We start from the raw sequence: 11,808 nt of genomic DNA, 5'->3' as shown, positions 1-11,808 counted from the left end.
CATGTTGTTGCTGGCATTGGTGATTTGATAATCAATCATTTTACAACTCATTCATGTGACCAAAGGAAAAATTATCCAAGACATTAATATAATGGCACAATAATAGTTTTTGATAAAATTGGAACTTTCCATTAAATTTTCAATAAAAAAGTCACTTACATGGTATTGTATTTTTAGTTTCGTGGTCCAACTATGAGTCAAAATTAATATTTTTTAACTGTAGATACAATATTGGACTATTTTCAATTATCTAAGTAGAATATTGCATCACAAAAAATCCTAATATAATATATGTTTCTGCACAAATATAGTTGAACAACGCAAATGTTCTTTAATCTATAGAGTTTTCAAGCATATGATCTAGCTAATTAATTTTCAATATTGCTTGTTAAAAAGTAGAGAAGGCAGGTTACAAATTAATATCAAACACGAGAAACATGGTTACACATTATTAAAACTTCCAAACAATTGATCTTAGATAACTTATAATATTTCTTACCAATGACCTAGTAGCCTAGTGACATGTAAGCTCTCTTGTAAGTGGGTTAGATCATGTTAGTATAATAGTATTTGATAATCTTAGGCTGTGCTAGCTCCAATAAACAGAAAACTTTTAATATTTCCTATTACTAATTAAAAAGTCAGTTTAAAAATGATGTTTGTTAGAATTATGGTGGATTTTTTCTCAGTGATTGTTAGAACGTCACTTTACCGGAAATTAAGGCAATCATTCAAAAAATAATAAAAAATTTGTTTGGATATGATTATTAATAAAATATAAAAAGATGAAATCATACGCAGCTTAAAAAAGGAAAGAGCTACTTTTTTGCTGGATATCATTAAATTATTCTATATGTTAATATAAATTATAAAGCAACTTAATTTTCATCACGCGTACGGCTACATTATTTTTCAAAGGGTAAATAAATGTTGATATAACATATTGCCAATGCGGTCGTAAACGTTGGAGAATTGTCCCCTTCCATAACTTAATTTTTCTCTCGTCTGCGACAATGAGTGGAGAAAATACAAGATACCATTGATATCCATTAACTGAACACCTCTATTTTCAATAAAATGACAAGGAAAATAGAATGTCTAAAAATATTTTTCGCCCATCAACTATTTGCATAAAAGCATATGGTATTTTAATCTTCTTTTAAGGCAATATCCTCTAAAATTTGAAAGTACCCAGTGACGACCTACGATCCTGGGCGAGTGAGTGCAATTTATTCAGTACAAAGTCTGATCCCAATAGTGACTTGATTTGAGCCATATTTCACTGGATTCGAAAAATAAAAATGAGTGGTGGCAGGATGTAAAATCCACCACATATATTCATGTGATTTTTTTCATTTCAAGGGGGCATTTGCCCACACTGAACATTACCTGGGAGCGCCCCTGTATTTACCTACCATTAACAAATATCAACTCTAACTATTAATTGATTCAAAAAAATAACAAAAAATTTAAAAAATTATACAAAAGGACTCAAAAAATTATAAATAAATATCAATTAAATCCTCTAAATTAGAAATAAATTTCAAGATTTATGTCACCGCCGCAAAGTATGGGAGTGAACGACATATGATGTGCACTTAAATAGACATCTTTTAAGACTACGATCAAGGAAAATTTTGAATTAATGCATAAAACTTATTGCCAGCCTGATTATATACATTAATTTTTATTATTATTATTTTTTATTTTTTGTTTAGATAATCAAAATATTAACTTTTTTTTATTTCGACAGCACCTCACCTGTAAGTAAGACCTTCCAAAATCTCTACAATAAAAATTTTACAATTTATACCCAACAGTACAACGCTTTACTCCGCAGCAACAGATAGATAATATAACAAAAGAATTCAGGACCCTAACTATAGTCTATGTGGAGCCCCTAATTGTTCATTTTTTTTTATAATTCATAAATTCATATTTACATCAATAGGAAATATTTATAGAATCAATCTCCACCAAGCTCAGCAGAAATTCCTTATTGAAAAGCAGGACTTACATTGTCAGCTACACTATCTGAGGTCAAAATAACTTTCCAGTGAATAACGTCCCAATCATAATATTTTATAAAATCACAATGAATAATATACAATAATTATATAAATCAAATGAGAAAGCAATTCACTATAAGCAGATCGATTAACTTAGAATAAAATATTTATGTAACTTCGATAACAAAAACATTTAAATCAATAATGATAAAATAATTTCAACATTTGATCTTGACAAATCAAATAGTTAAATAATGATTAATAATAACAATATTTACCAATTGAAAATCATTAAATATGAAATCACCAACTGAAAATTCATTTTTCTGGGGATTTATCAGAACAATTCACAAATATGGACACACAATCCACGAGGATAAATAACCAAACGCGGCTTATGCCATGAAACAAACATGGACACACAGTCCATGAAGGTAAATAACCAAACACAGCCGAAGCTACGAAGCAAACGTGGACACACAATCCACGAGGGTAAATAACCAAACGCAGCTTATGCCACAAAGCAAATGTGAGTACGATACTCACGAATAACCATCCCTCCGTTCCACGTGCGTTGGCCATTGCACGGGCTAGCACCTCCTATAAACACCCTACTAGCTAGGTGTACCATGGCGCGCCAAAGGCTAACGGAACTGCCGTTAGCAACCAATGTTTTGTATAAAGTCTCCTTGAAATTCATTTTCAAACATGCGAGAAAATCATCACTTTTAAAATAAACTTTTCTCTTCTCAGTATCAAACTCGCATAAACTGTTTAACACATCAATCTTTTAAAATATGAAGATTCACAACGAACGTTCCATAAACTTTTTCACCCATTTTCATGATTATCTTTATTGAATAAAAGAGTATTAGAATTTATAAAAGCGTTTCTGCCAATCTTATAAGTATAACTCATGATAACTTCAAGAGCTAAAGAAATTTAATCAACAACATTAATGAATGCTAGAGTGGTATATATTAATGACTATAAATTATTGAAAATAATAGTTGATAAAAAGAAATTTTTAAATATATAAATTGATTGGGACGTTATCCACTTACCTGCAATGTTCTCAAATTCCAAAGGTTTTCGCCTTTTAAATCCTATCAAGACCCCCCCTTTTTTTCACACATCCTATAAGAATATGAATAATTGAAACTTTAATTAATTTCCCATAATTTATAAAAACTTCTTTCCACTTCTAACACAATCCCAATCAACTACAACCATTCAAAATTTCAAATACCAAAATTCATCTCTTAAGATTTATCCAATTATTGTCATTTATACATATAATTTCTTCAATCTTGCTCAAGCTAAACCGATCTATTTACTTAAAATATAATTATCTCTTAGGCTTGCCTCAAGTACCTCAGGTGCATTACTTCCAATTATTCAATTAAAACTTTCTATCTTTAAATCTCTTGTTTAGTAATTTATTAATAACTCTGCCGTTCCCAAGAATTTAACTTACATATTAATTTCATAATCAAATTCTTTTATAAGGTTCAAGTTCATGGATCAATAATATTCAAACTAGACAAACTTCTCTTAAGAATCAATAATATCTCCGAAAATACATATTCAAACAATCTTCTTCTAACAAGCATTTTATTGAACACTTATCATACATTAATTCTCAAACTAATACCAAACCTCTTACCTTTTTCATCTCATCTCCCACAAATTACAATATTGATATTGAAATTAATCAACCAAATCCAATTCCAATCCTTTAACAGAAAAAAATATCAGTTACTCTTTAAAGAAAATTAAATCTAATTCCTCCTTTTTCTAGTTTTGGCGTAAGTGGATTTATCTACTGAAAATCAGATTCAAAAACTCAAGATATGGATCAAACCCATTTGTCCCCTCATAACTCGCACAACAGCAACGGAAATAATAAAAAAATCACAATCAACCAAATAGCATACAAAGAGCAGTGAAGAAGTGAAGGATTGGAATCTCCCACCTTATATTAAACATGGCAAAGCAGGAAAAAGGGGAAGAACAAATCTGTCACGTTGAACAGAGAAAGAAGAAAGGAACCTTGTACGATGAATCACAGTAGTCAGACAGAAGATAACTATTTCCGACAGCCAGAATCAAGGAAGAAGAAGAAAGAACAATGGCACACATGAACAGCGAACAGAGACAACCAGGGGGAAGAAAACTCACAGTAGAATTTCACAACAATAGCGGACGGAGCTATCGCACCTGTCGACGACAGCAAGCCGACTGGCGGAAAAGAAAGAAGAAGAACTAATAGCAACCAACTCAAGCGCACGTGCAGGAGTTGAACTGAACGACGGCAGAGCAGGGAAGAGGAGAACCTCACGGCAGCAGTGACGGATGACGCTCTCAAGCACACTCACGCCGGCGATGTTGAAGACTGGAAAGGAATGATGGATGGAGAACGCCGGTGGAATTCAAGAAGAGCTAAGGCCGAAGGTTCTGGATTCTCCTTCTCTCAGCTCCCGTAAAATGCCGAAATTGGATCAGGGGAAGAAATAAATATGATGGGCAAGGACCTTATGGTAAGTTTACAAAAATTGAAAAGTCAAAAGAAAAGAAAAAGAAGTCCCACCCTTGCACCGTAGGAATCGAACCTGACACCATAGTTTTCATAGTTTTAATCTCAAGAGACTTGCCACTACACCGTCAGCTTGCCTTAATAATTTTATCCCAAAAATATAAAAATATATTTAACTTACATTATTGTAAATTTTAAATTAAATATTATTTTATTATTTTTTTCTGGGTTATTACAATTTATAGGTACCTAATTGCTTATACAATGAGCTTGTATTCAAACAAAATATTGCATTGATTCTAGAAACAATGGAATTACTAGTTTCACTCTATCCAGCCCCACTAGAATTTTTCTGCTAATTTAGATAAAACATATTTTAATTTAATAGCTTTCATTTTTTTCCTAGTATTTAATTTACTAGTTATATTTTATCTATTTTATTATATTGGTCTTTTAAAGTTCTTATACATAGATTAAAAAATATAATAAATACTTAAAAATATGACATACGTGATTAAATTTGCCCCTCATTTAAAAGTTTTAGTTATACTAAATAAACAGGTTAAATTGTTGAATTAGATGAGGGTAGAATAAAAAATTATTAAATATTATTTTGAAATTCTAAAAAGTCTTCTAATATTCACAAAAAAAAAAATTTATCAAAGAAAGACCGTCATAATAAAAAAATTGAGCACTGCTTAGTAATTTATTCATTTTATAGGATTTTATGATAACAAAAATTAAACTATTGAGGTTTCTACAATTGAGGAAATTTCCCCCATCTCATATTTCTACTTCACATTCATATGTTTCCAAGTCTAAGTCAATTCATACATCCCATGATGTAGAGGAAGGGACGCAATATAATGAATATGTAATCTTTTTCAAGAATATAATAGTCCTTGTCATTTTTAAATAATTCATATTTGTGATTATATTTTATTACTGTGATATAATTAATGTTAATTATTTCACGTAAAAGTTAACCAAAACTAAATAATTATGTGAAATTTGAGAAAAAATGTTTTTAGGTAACAAATCATTTACAGTAACAAAACAATTTAATAAAAAGACAATAAAGATAATTGGCTACAACAAAAGGAGAATGTGGGTCTGCCTCTAAATGTAATTCTTGCACCTGATTTTAATACAAAGATAATATAATTATACCGATAGACGTTCTTAATAAAATATATGCAATGTAATCAAAATGGTAGAGAAACAAAGTAGAAGAAAAGATTAATATATTCAATTGAATCATGATATATACCTTTCCTTTTTCTTTTTCGCACTCATATGCAGAGTATAGATTATTAAAGATTCTTGAATAACTTCAATATATCAGTACCCAAAAATGAAGGATATTTTATTATTTTCTCTTAAAATAAATTGTTGATCCATACTTTGGACTCCTGCAAGTTTTATTTCTGCATTTGAGACTTATGTCCAAATGTTTGAGCCTTTTGGTCTTGTGGTCAATTTTTCCTAGTATTTTTTCTTCTTCTATGCTTCAACCCACCTAACTTTTTCAATTTTATAATAGGATTACAATTATCATGGTGGTTAAATTCAAACTTGCTAAATTTCGGGGTTGAATCAAGTTGCACGCCAGGCCCACAAAGTTAGACTAAAGTTTAGTATTTCTTTTTATTTCAGGAAAAAATACATATTTTAAAAATAAAGAGATAAGACAACTTTAGTCTCTAAACATTCTCTTTATTATCAATTTAATCCTTGAATTTTGATTTAGTACAACTTAATACTTGTAGTTTATTTAGTTAAAGGAACTATAGAGATGGTTTTGTGCCAAATCAAAAAAAGAAAAATCATGAGGATTGAGTTGTTCTGAGTCAATAAACAATAAGAATTAAGCTATATATTCTCAATCAAAGTTTAAGAAATGAATTGATAATTGAAGAAAAGTTTAGGGACACAGAAACTTATATTTTCTTAATAAACATATGAGGAATCTTACTGAAATTCAATGTATTATATTCACACACTTTTTTAATCTTATAATTTCGAAAGTATCGAAATGATGGTACACAAGTTTTGAATAAGCAGAAGTTTTAGGGTTGTTTAAATTGAAGCTCAAATAAGGAATTGGTTGGTGAATTCATGATCAGAGGATGAATTGTATGGTTCAATCTAACGCTGTTACGACCGAAGATTAAACGTGGCCTACACAAGATAAATGCAAAAACACACATCCATAAAGCCTTTATTCTACTAAATAAATAAATGGCAAATGCACATAGACCATTTTTTAAATATATTCTCCATTTCTTTTATAAGAAACACTTTTCATGTGCCAAATATACACATATACACTAATGATTGTTCTTGTGATTACTATACTGAAATTATGTTTTTCAATCTCACTAATTTTTTTCCAAAGCTTGTCTTCAATTCCAATTAATTTGTGTATATTTATATTATTGAAAGTAACTTTAGGATGAGGTTAAAAAAAAAACTTTAGGTCCACTTACATTATCTTAATTTATTTTAAGATTTACCCTAAACAAATACTTCAATTGAAAGTAATTTATTTTAAAGCTAAAAATATAAAAAAATAATGAACTAAAAAAATCTAGAATTAGACATTATTCACGATCTCTTTTTAGAAAAAGCTTATGTAAAGTAGCATTTGATAATATACTAACTTACCATTCCGTTATTTTTCATCTACAAAATAGAGTAGTTAGTTGTTACTTGTAAAATGGAGGATAAAGATTCATCTTGAAACTTATATAAACAAATAATAAAATATTATACTAGCAAAGCTGCATATATTAGAAATTCATGTCAAGTGAAGCTATGACAGAAACTATGAGAGAAACACAAGTGAAGCTGATACATGAGAAGTTTAGGTTCAAATTAAACGTCAATGATGCCTTCTCGTTAGAAACAAACATGACTGCATGTGGAGGATTTATAGATTATACGTGACTCTAAGAAGACAGTTTGACAGCCAAATTATGAGATTCCTTAAAGTGGTTCTAGGATCTGATTCTACTGAAGCCTTGGAGTGTCTTCTTAGTATTTAGGTTAACCATGATCACCATAACTAGAGCTAGTAATTTAGGTTAAGCTTGATGAGCCAACCAGAATAAACCCAAAAAATCTTAGGGCCAAGCCTAAAAGTTTGGAAAATTTTCTTCATTTCGTGCTTATTCAGGACGCCTAAATAAGCCCACAAAAGTCCAAGCCAAGCCTGAATCTGAATGGGCTTTAGTTTGAATACCTATTTATTATTAATAAAATTAAATTAAAATAACACAAGAATTGAAAATCTTAACTTTTTAATATAAAAATTGAAATTAGCCAAAAAAAGAAAGATAAAATAAAAAATATTATTCAACAAATCAAGTATTCGGGCCAGCCTGAATACTGGGCTTTATTATATAGACTTTATTTATATGTTCACGTATTTTAAGCCTACCTCGAATAAGCCTGTTTTGCTCGAAATACTATCTTTAATCATGATCATGGTCTTAACTATGTTATTGCAGTACTGTAGAATATCTCTTGAACAAAGAATGGACAATGTTGTCATTCAACATGTGCTACGTGAGGTTAATCAAACTGCAGTCTTTTAGCCTAATGGGGTCTTTTGGTGATGCATAGTTTTCATGCTGTGAACAAATCATTTTCCTCATGTACGAACTCCAATATATATATATATATATATATTACAAATGGAGTGCTTGAAGGATGCTGAGGTGTTTGTAACTTAGAACATTGTGTGGCTTCCTTGTTTATTTTTTTTTTTAAAAGGAATGCAGGTCCATGGAGGAGAAGTAACTATTGATCAACATTCTTCCAAGAAATGCAAGAAAGTTAATAAAAAAAAATTATTCACCTAGAGCTTGTTTGATTTCTATTTTTAAAAATTTATTTTTATTTTTGTAAAAAATAAAAACCTGTTCAGACAAGTACTTTGAATTTAATTTTTTTTTAAAACTGTTCTCATTTTTTTAAAAAAAAGGTGAAAACAACTTAGAGTCATTTTATTTTATTTTTTTATTTTACATTTGACTATTGTAAATGATAGCCTATAGAAATTTATGCTATCTCAGCACATTTTCCTACAATTTCATGTGCTTTTTGATGAAGTTGTGCATACTCTTGGTATGTATAATAGGAAAATGTGCATATCTCATACTTGGCTTAAATGACAAAATCTTGGTCTAAATTGTGCATAATTTTTATCTTGGTTAAGATTAAACTTGGACCTTGCAAAATTACTTGTCTTCATAGGTTGTTGGAGCACAATTTGAGAAGCAAAGAAGGATTTATGAAGTTATTACACCAAGAAAAAGACAAGACAAAAAGTGAATAATTAAGTCCTAGTCGAAGCACTTTTGGCCTAAGCCAAAAGCCAAAACTAGAACAAGATAGAAGCATTTTGGCTGTAACTAAGAAACAATTAACTGCAACCAAAGTTTTGGCTGAGAGGTTTAGGTTGTGGCCAAAAGCCATTTACTAAAGCTATGCATTTTGGAATTAGACTTGAAGCTAGGGTTACATATGGAAAATTTTGAGACTTGGAAGGATATAACTGTGATTTCTAAAGGTTTTAGAGTCAACTCTACTAGGGTTTTAGGTTTTTGAAAGAGATTTGGCCAAAGAATGAAGATTTGAAGAGATTCAAGTAGATTTCCCTTTGTTTTTCTGTTTCTCTTCCCTTGTCTCTCTTTGTTTCTAATATGGATGCTGAATATTTTGGTGTTTGTTACTCTTTTTTGAACATGAGTAGCTAGTTTACTTGTTCTAGGATTATTTTGAACCTTTATATAGATTAAGACTTGATTAGTCCTCTCTCTTGATTGCTAGTAATATATATATATATATATGTGTGTGTGTGTGTGTGTGTGTGTGTATGTTTATTTTATCCTACACTTAATGCTTCTAAATGTTTGATCATCATTTGGACTGTTTTGTTTATGTAAGTTGTGCTTGAGAAAGATAACTTGGATATAGAATTTGGATAAAATATTGTTGGACTTGAAATTTACAAAGATAAATGGATAGTTTTGTTGGTAAAATAGAGATATTTTACTATCGCTTCATAGTCAAATTAGGATTAGAGCTTCAAATTTGTTGTCATTAAATATTTTCAAGAGATTGAGAATTTTTGGTGTTTGCAAAAATACTTAATTTTTATTTGAGAAAGTTTTTTCAAGTAAATTAGAATCTTAGACTAACACTTGTTTTCATTAGAAATTGTTTTGAGAGGAATTAATTTAAGTCTTATATAATACAAAAGGGAGAGATAATCCTAGATCCTTTCTCTTGAAGTCAAAGTTTCAACCAATTTACTCACTTTAACACACTTTTTAATCTAATTTAGTACTCTTACACAAATCTTGCACTTGATTTCGCTCAATCTAACTTAAAGCTTGATAGTGAATTTTTAATTCTTTAGCCTAAATCCTTGTGAGAATGATATCTTTGGAATATTCTATACTTGTGATGCCCGTTGCCCTTGTGGTAATGCTTAAAGGCGAACAAGTTCTTGGCATTGTTGCCAAGGATAGCAACAATAGTTTGCCTTAATTAATTTTTACTATTGTTTTAGTAGGTTACTTTTGAACTTTTAGTTTAACATTAGATATAAGTAGTTTACTTAGTTGTTATAGATTTTATACTTTTAATTTTTGTTGATAAGTTTGATACTTGTTCCTTTGGTTTCATTTTGTAGGTACCTTCTTGATGCATGCAAGGACTTATACTCGGTCAACTTGAAGTTTTTCTAAAAGGGTTAGTTGAGGTAAAAGGTGAAACAAGTGAAGAAATTGATTTTAGAGAGGGCATTCCACCTCTAAACAATGGTATAGAAGGAGATGATCAAGATGAGAATGATGTCTACACTCTAGATGATTTTCTTGACCAGGAGGCACAATCTTATCATTCTAGCATGTGGCTCCTGGAGATTCAAGCTAGAAACTTTGAAGTTAAGCAAATCATCATCCATATGTTGCTTACGTATAGACAGTTTGGGGGTAATGTCAATGAGGATCCCAATGATCATCTAGCAAAATTCATAGAAGTGTGTGAGAATTTTTTAAGGATGCATTAAGATTGTGGTTAAGTTCTCTTCCAGAGCATTCAATTGAAACATGGAATGATTTAGTATCTAGGTTTAAGGTAAGGTTCATTCCAAGAGGTAGAAGAGAAATTTTAAGAGGTAAACTTTTCAATTTTGAACAACAATCAAGAGAGCATTTTCATGAAGCTTGGGAGAGATTTAAAGAATTTGTGAGGAGCTGTCTGAATGATAAGCAAAAGAAATATGTCCTTATGAAAGCTTTCTGGAATAGGTTGGATGATGCCACAGTGACAATGTTGAATAATGCTTCTAATAGTGGGATTGGCAAGAGAAGGTAAATAAGATATATAACTTGTATGAAGACATTGCCTCTAGTACCATGTAGCAGTCACATAAAAAGAGACATGCTTGAAGAGGTTCATAAGAATCTAGCTCTTATAAGGAGCTTGCATCTCAATTAAAGGCAATTAATAGAAGGTTTGATAATCTAGAGCTTCAAATGAAAAAAGGAAGTTCATCAGGAGTAAATGCACTAGAAGCTTCATCTTAGGCTTGTGAGCACTGTAGTGAGAGGTGTGCTTTTGATCATTATCCCTATACACTTGAAATAGTGAGCTACATGAATAACACATGAAGACCTCCTCAACATAATCCTTATTCACAGATTTATAATCTAGGGTGGAGAAATTACCCAAACTTCTTATGGAGTTAAGGGCTAAGTCTAAATCTAGCTTCCTCACCTTGAGCTAAACCTATTATTCCTCTTGGGTTTAAGCATCATAAAAATTGAAACAAGATGATTCTATAATAGAGAAAATTTAGACTAAATATTGAAGAATCAAGAGGTAGATCAAGCCAAGAATAAGGGTACTCTAGCCTTACATGATATAGCTATTAAGGCCCTAGAGGTATAAATGGGCCAAGTTGCTTCCTAATCAAATGCCTTGAATAGAGAGGGCTTACCAAGTGATACCATCCCTAACCCAAAGAGGGATGGTAAAGAAGAGTGTAATGCTATACATTTGAGAAGTTGTAAGACTCTACTAGATGTAATGGACCTAAGAGTAATCAGTCACAATGAGACTACTCTTGATGATGAGCAGGAGGTGGCTTAAAAGATAGTTTGTGAAAAAGATGGCAACAAGAAAAGAAAGAGGGATGAGAAGAAAAATGGGGAAGAAGGAGTTCTAGCTCCTCATGATGAAGAAGAA

General features: G+C 30.6%; 1 long non-coding RNA gene across 1 annotated transcript; it reads right to left on the bottom strand.

Moving 5' to 3' along the window:
* Positions 1 to 1,783: 1,783 nt before the first annotated feature.
* On the bottom strand, positions 1,784 to 4,478 carry LOC129312351 (uncharacterized). The gene is made up of 2 exons (XR_008593537.1): positions 4,191 to 4,478; positions 1,784 to 2,034 (listed from the first exon to the last, which is right to left on the bottom strand). It is a non-coding gene; the product is annotated as an uncharacterized LOC129312351 (long non-coding RNA).
* Positions 4,479 to 11,808: the final 7,330 nt, after the last annotated feature.

Source organism: Prosopis cineraria, unplaced genomic scaffold, assembly GCF_029017545.1.
Source record: "Prosopis cineraria cultivar Desert tree isolate PC_DT_omini unplaced genomic scaffold, ASM2901754v1 PC6, whole genome shotgun sequence".
NCBI lineage: Eukaryota > Viridiplantae > Streptophyta > Magnoliopsida > Fabales > Fabaceae > Prosopis > Prosopis cineraria.
Note: the sequence above shows the minus strand (reverse complement) of the source record. Positions and strands in the feature narration are given on the sequence as shown.